This window comes from Macaca mulatta, chromosome 10 (genome assembly GCF_049350105.2).
Source record: "Macaca mulatta isolate MMU2019108-1 chromosome 10, T2T-MMU8v2.0, whole genome shotgun sequence".
NCBI classification, from domain to species: domain Eukaryota; kingdom Metazoa; phylum Chordata; class Mammalia; order Primates; family Cercopithecidae; genus Macaca; species Macaca mulatta.
In genome coordinates, this window is record NC_133415.1 from 38,295,643 (window position 1) to 38,302,500 (window position 6,858).

The window sequence follows — 6,858 nt, forward strand, 5'->3', positions numbered from 1 at the left end:
CTGGGGCCTGTTGTGAAAAACCGAGTATCCCCACCAGAGAAATAGAAAGAAGCTCTCTATGATACCGCTTTGTGATGTGTGGATTCATGGCACCGAATTACAACTAATTTTTGATTGAGGAGGTTTGAAGCACTCTTTCTGTAGAATCCGCGAGTATACCTTTGGGAGCCCACTGAGGCCTAGTGTGAAAAACCGAATATCCCCAAATAAAAACTAGAAAGAAGCTGTCTCTGAAACTGCTTTGTCGTGTGTGGATTCATCTCACAGAGTGAAACCTTTCTTTTGATATACCAGGTTGGAAGCGGCCCTTTTGTAGAATCTGCAAAAGGACATTTGGGAGCTATTCGAGGCCTAGGGTGAAAACCAGGAAACTGTAGATAAAAACTAACAAGAAGCTATCTGTAAAACTGCTTTTTAGCGATGTGTAGATTCCTCTTACTGAGTTAAACCTTTCTGTTGATTCAGCAGATTGGAAGCATTTTGTTGTTGTTGTTGTTGTTGTTGTTGTTGTTGTTGTTGTTGTAGTAGTAGTATTTTTTTCTTAATGTTTTTATTTTTTTTAAGACAGACTCTCACTCTGTCCCCCAGGCTGGAGTGCAGTGACACCATCTCGGCTCACTGCAACCTCTGCCTTCCAGTTGAAGGGATTCTCCTGCCTCAGCCTCCCAAGTAGTTGGGATCACAGGCACCCGCTACCAAGCCCGGCAAATTTTTTGTGTTCTTGGTAGAGATGGGGTTTCACCGTTTTGGCCAGGCTGGTCTCGAACTCCTGACCTCAGGTGATCCACCCGCCTCTGCCTCCCAAAATGCTGGGATGACAGGCGTGAGCCGCTGCACGCGGCCGATTGGAAGCAGTTCTTTGCAGAATCTTCGAAGGGACATTTGGGAGCCCTTTGTGGCTCCTGGTGAAAGTGAACATCCCCAGAGGAAAAGGAGAAAAACTGCTGCTGGTGAAACTGCTTTTTGACGTGTGGATTCACCTCGAACGGATAATTCTTTTGAACCAGGAGGTTGGAAACACGCTTTCCGTAGAATCTGTGAGGGGACATTTGGAAACCCATTGAGGCCTACGTTGGAAAGCAGACTATCCACAGATTAAAACCAGAGAGAGGCTATCTGTCACATTGATTTGTGATGCGTAGATTGATCTCTTAGCGATACACCATTCTTTGGATTCATCAGGTTAGAAACACTTTTTTTGGGCAGTCTCTCTGAATGGATTTTTGGGAGTCCCTTTAGGCCTATGGTGAATCACCTAATATTCCCAGATGAAAATTAGAAAGAATGTATTTGAGAAACTGCTTTGCGATGTGTGGACTCATCCTAAAGGGTTACACCTTTGTTTTGATTAGGCAGGTTGGAGACACTCTCTTTGTAGAGATTCGAAAGGGACATCTGGGAGCCCTTGAGGCCTACGTTGAAAAACTGAATATCCCCAGACAAAGACCAGAGAGAATATGTCATTGAAACGGCTTCGTGATGTCTGGGAGCTCTCTCTCTCTCTCTCTCTCTCTCTCTCTCTCCCCCCCCCCCCGCTTGTCTCTCTCCCTGTGTCTGTCTTCTGTCTTACTCTCTTTCTCTGCCTGTCCTTCTGTCTGTTGGTCTCTCTCTCTCTCTCTCTCTCTCTCTCTCTCTCTCTCCCCCCCCGTCTGTTTCTCTCTCTCTCTCTCTGTCTGTCTGTCTGTCTCTCTCTCTCTCTCTCTGTTTCTCACTGTCTCTCTCTGTCCGTCTCAAAAAAAAAGAAAAGGATAGATACATGCATGCATGCATACATACATACATACATACATACATACATACATGCATACGTGCATACGTACAATTAAAAATTAGAAATAAAATAAAAGGAATAACTAGGCCCGGCGCGGTGGCTCAAGCCTGTCATCCCAGCACTTTGGGACGCCGAGGGTGGTGGATCGCTGGATCACGAGGTGGTCAGACGAGCAGGGCCAGTATGGTGAAACCCCGTCCGTCTCTAGTCAAAATACCAAAAATTAGCCGGGCATGGTCGTGCGCCTCTGTAATCTCAGCTACTCGGGAGGCCGAGCTGAGGCAGGAGAATCACTTGAACCTGGGAGGCGGAGGTTGCAGTGAGCCGAGATCGCGCCACTGTACACCAGCCTGGGCGAGAGAGGGAGACAACCTCTCAAGCAATTAAAAATAAAAGTAAAAATGAAAGTAAAATTAAAAATTAAAAAAAAAAAAAGAAAAGGAAAATGAAATAATTAAAAAGTGAGTTTCCGGGAAGAGAGGGAAGAAAAAGAGAAAAGAAAAAAGAAAACAGTCCCACAGTGACATAAACACATGCCTCTCGCCTTTCGAGGCGTCAGTGATGCTACGAATGATGCGCAATTTTTTTTTTTAACTTCCTTTTATTTTATTATCATTTATTGTTTGACACGAGCCTCGGAGGCCCTCCCTCCCTCCGTCCCACTCCCTCCCTCCGTCCCACTCCCTCGTTGCCCACACAACTTCAGGAGACAGACCCTGGCTGGGCCAGATTGTTCTTCTCTTTGAGCAGTTGTTTCCCTGTCTTTCTTCGTGTCTTTAACCCGTGTGGACTCTTCTGCTCGGATTTCACAGATGGCAGCTCCACTTCAGGCCTTGTTGTTAGTGGGGGCTTTCCTGATTCTCCCCACATGTAGTGAAAGCAGGTAGATTCGCCTCGCCTCGCCTCGCCTCGCCTCGCGCCTCTCTCTCTCTCTCTCTCTCTCTCTCTCTCTCTCTCTCTGCTGCTTTCTTGCTTTTTCTTTCTGTCTCTTTCTCTCTTTCTGTCGTGCTTTCTTGCTGTCTTGTTTTCTTGCTTTCTTGCTTTGTCTTTCTTCCTGTCTTTCCTCTTTCTTTTTTTTTCTTTCTTCTCTCGTCTTTCTTTCTCGCTGTCTTTCTCCCTCTCTCTCTCTCTTTCTTCTTTCTTTCTTTCTGTCTTTCTTTCTCTCTCTCTTTCTTTCTTTCTTCCTTTCTTTCTTTCTTTCTTTCTTTCTTTCTCTCTCTCTCTCTCTCTCTCTCTTTCTTTCTTTCTTTCTTTCTTTCTTTCTTTCTTTCTTTCTTTCTTTCTTTCTTTCTTTCATTTTTTTTCTCTCTCTCTCCCCCAGCCTCTGAAAGTGCTGGGATCACAGGCGTCAGCCACCGCGCCTGGCCTATTTGCTTATGTTATGTTATCTTATTTTTTGTTTATTCATTTTTATCTGTTCATTCATGTGTATGCATATAAATTTTTTTCTATTTTAATGTAGTTTTATATGTTATACCTATATACAAATGGAAATACTTATATTAATATTTGTCTTCTCTTTTCTTCTCTTTTCTTTCTTTCTCTCCTTTAGGTTTTCCTTCCTTTCTTTCTTTCTCTGTTTCCTTCTTTATGTTTGCCTGCCTGCCTGCCTGCCTGCCTTTCCTCCCTCCCTCCCTCCCTCCCTCCCTCCCTCCCTCCCTCCTTCTCTGTCTGGATTCAGGAAGAGCCTACGCATTCTGTGTCTCCCTGTGTCCTCAACGACCCGCGACCGAGTCCTTGCTTGTTGTTTCTCCCACCGAGATGCCTCTCCGAACATCCACACGCCGTGGGTTGTCTTCTGACTGTGTCGCGGTCCATGCAGAGACAGGGTTTGGGGACCGTTTCTGTGGGGTTGGGGTACAGGGGCTGCGTTTTCGGCCTCGGGATAGCGTCTCTCGACTCACGGTTTCGGTTTTGCGGTCCGCGGGCCGGCCTGCCATCCGGATCTGTCTTGGTGACGTTCGCGACGGTTGTCGGACTCCATCTGGCGGCCGCTTTTATATCGTTCCCTTGGCTTCCGGAGCTGCGGTGGCAGCTGCCGAGGGAGGGGACCGTCCCCGCTGTGAGCTAGGCAGAGCTCCGGAAAGACCGCGGTCGTCAGCCGGGCTGTCCCGGTCGCGCCAGAGCTCTGGCGCGTCACTTGTGAGTCAGAGCTCAGGCGTGCAGGCTTATGTGGGGAGAGGTTGTCGCTGCGCTTTCGGGCCAGAGCCGGGTGTGGGGCTGCCGGGGTTGGTCGACCAGCACGCCGCGGCTCCCGAGGCCTGACCCGCGACCCGCGGGGACCCACCGGGCTTGGGGTGGGAGGCTGGGGACACCCTTCCCGGCCCGGTCGCGGGCCCGCGCGCATCCTGGCCGTCTGAGGCAGCGGCCGAATTTTTTCTGCAAGTCCCCGTGGGGAGCCGGGGACCGTCCTGCCTCGTCCCCCGGGTGCCGGGGAGCGGTCCCTCTGCCGTGACCTGTTGTTTGCAAGTCCCCGTGGGGAGTCGGAGAGCGCTCCCTGAGCGCGCGTGCGGCCCGAGAGGTCACACCTGGCCGGCCTTCGGTCCCTCGTGTGTCCCGGTCGTACGAGGGGACGGCCGGAAACGCTTCCGAGTCTCGCTCTGGAGACTCGGGCCGGCCCCTGCGTGGCACGGGTGGCCGGGAGGACGTCCCTGGCCCGGCGCTGCTCCGGCGTGTGTCCTGGGGTCGACCAGAGGGCCCTGGGTGCTCCGTGTCTGGCTGCGATGGTGGCGATTTTGGGGACAGATGCCCGTGTCGCGGGTTCCCTGGGCCGGCGGCGTGGTCGGTGACTCGACCTCCTGTCTCCTGGGGAGGTATATGTTTCACTCCGAGCCGGCATTTTGGGCCACCGGGTTATTGCTGACACGCTGTCCTCTGGCGACCTGTCGCTGGAGAGGTTGGGTCTCTTGGATGCGTCGCGGGTCTTCGGCCTCCCGGTGACCCGGCTAGCCGGCCCTGCTCGTGCTTGAGCCGCCTGCTGGGGCCCGTGTGCCCGGTCTCTCATGCATCCGAGCGTCCCAGCTCCCGGTGCCGCCTTGGGTCCGGGTCTCTGACCCACCTGGGGGCGGCGGGGAAGGTGGCGCGGGCTTACCCTGCCACCGTGCGCTCCCCGCTGCGGGCACCTGGGGCGGCCGAGACAACCCCACTCCCGCTGGCTCCGTGCCGTGCGTGTCAGGCATTCCTCGTCTCTGCCGGGTTGTCTGCCGCCCCTGTCCTGGAGCTGGGGATGGCCAGGCTGATCTGCTCGCTGGCCTCTGGGGAGGCTGTGGCTGGCTGGCCGACCCTGCTCCGGGGATGCTTTCCCTGATCGATGTGGTGATGTCACGCTCTCCCGGGCCGGGACCGAGCCGCGACGGGCGAGGGGCGGGCATTCGTGGTGAATGAGACCCGTTCTTCTCGTCCCGCCCGCGGGGTTTCCCCCGTCTCCCATCCCCGCCTGCGGGCGGTGCGTTGGGAGGCACTGGGGTGCGGAACCCGGCCCGACCTCGCTGTCCCGACCCCGCCGTCTGCCTCGTGGCGTCCGGCGTGGGTCAGCGGGGGTCCTCTGACGCAGCAGGCACTCCTCGCTTTCGCCTCTTGTGGTCGTCGCCTCGTGGGCCGCCCCCCTCCGCGGCGGTGGGGGTGCTGTCCCGCTGGCCCGCCGTGCTGCCCTCTCGGGTATTGCACGAGCGCTGGCTCCGCCTGGGCCTTTGCGGTGCTCCTGGAGCGCCCCGGGCTGTCTCTCAGGTGCCCGAGGCCGAGCGGTGGTGTGTCGCTCCCGCCCCCAGCGCCCCCTCCTCCGGTCGCCGCCATGGTGTCCGCGCGTGGGTCCTGAGGGAGCTCGTTGGCTGTGCGGGTCGAGGCGGTTGAGTGAGACGCGCCCCTCCCACGCGGGGAAGGGCGCCGCCTGGTCTGGCGAGCGCACGTCCCGTGCTCCCCTCTGGCGGGGGAGCGCGGGCCGTGTGAGCGGTGGCGGTGGGCTCGGGCCGGCCACGCGTGCGCCGGCCGGCCGCCGAGGGGCTGCCGTTCTGCCTCCGATCGGTCGTGTGTGGGTTAACTGGAGGCGCCTTGCCTCACAGAAAGGAGGTGGGTGGACGGCGGGGGGCCTTGGGGGCTGTGCGCACGCGCGCCGGCCGGGCCCCTGCCCTGACCGCAAACGCTCCAGGTTGCCGCAGGTTTCTTCTCGCGCCGCAGGCCCCCTCCCTTCCCCAGGCGTCCCTGAGCGCCTCTGCGGGCCCGACGAGGGGCGACTGGCGGGTGGGGAGCGTGACCCACCCTCGGTGAGAAAGCCTTCTCTAGCGATCCGAGAGGTGTGCCTTGGGGTACCGGATCCCCCGGCTCGCCGCCTCTCTCTGTGTTGTGGTAGCGCTGCCGTAGCGACTCGCCTGCAGAGAACCCTCCTCCTCCGCTGCCCCCGCCTCGATGGGATGAGGTGGGGGGACAGTGAGGGTTCCGCCGGACCCCGCGGCGGGGGCCGAGCGCGCGGCTCGTCGTCTACTGTGGCCCGCGCCTCCCCCTTCCGAGTTGGGGGAGGATCCCGCTGGGCCGGGCCCGACGTCCTAGCGGATGGGAAGGCTGCTGCGAGCGGCGGGTGCGCGTGGCACTCCGTCTGGCGCGCGACGCCGCTCTCCGCTGTGAGCCGGCTCTCCGCCCGCTCCCGTGCCGAGCCGCGACCGCTGCCGATGACCGCGTTCGCGTGGCGCGGGGTGTGGGGCCGCCTGGTCCTTGGGGAGCGAGCCGTCCCCACGGGGCGGCGCGCCGGTCTCCCGGAGCGGGACCGGGTCCGGGACGGACGAGAGACGGGCGACATGTGGCCCCTGGTGTTGGGCTTGTGGCTGAGGTTGCTTTGGGGCCGCCGGTGGCGGGACCCGGGGCTCGTGAGGGGGTTGCTCGGTGGGCTGCCCAAGGGCCGTTCGGCGTCCCAGGCGGGGCGCTGCGGGACCGCCCTCGTGTCTGTGGCGGTGGGATCCCGTGGCCGTGTTTTCCTGGTGGCCCGGCCGCGCCTGAGGGTTGCTTGCCCGAGTTAGCCCCCTGCGGGTTCCCCGTGCCCTCGTCTCCGTGGCCCCCTGGCTCCTTGCCTGCCTTGTGCTCCTTTTCCCTGTCCGCCG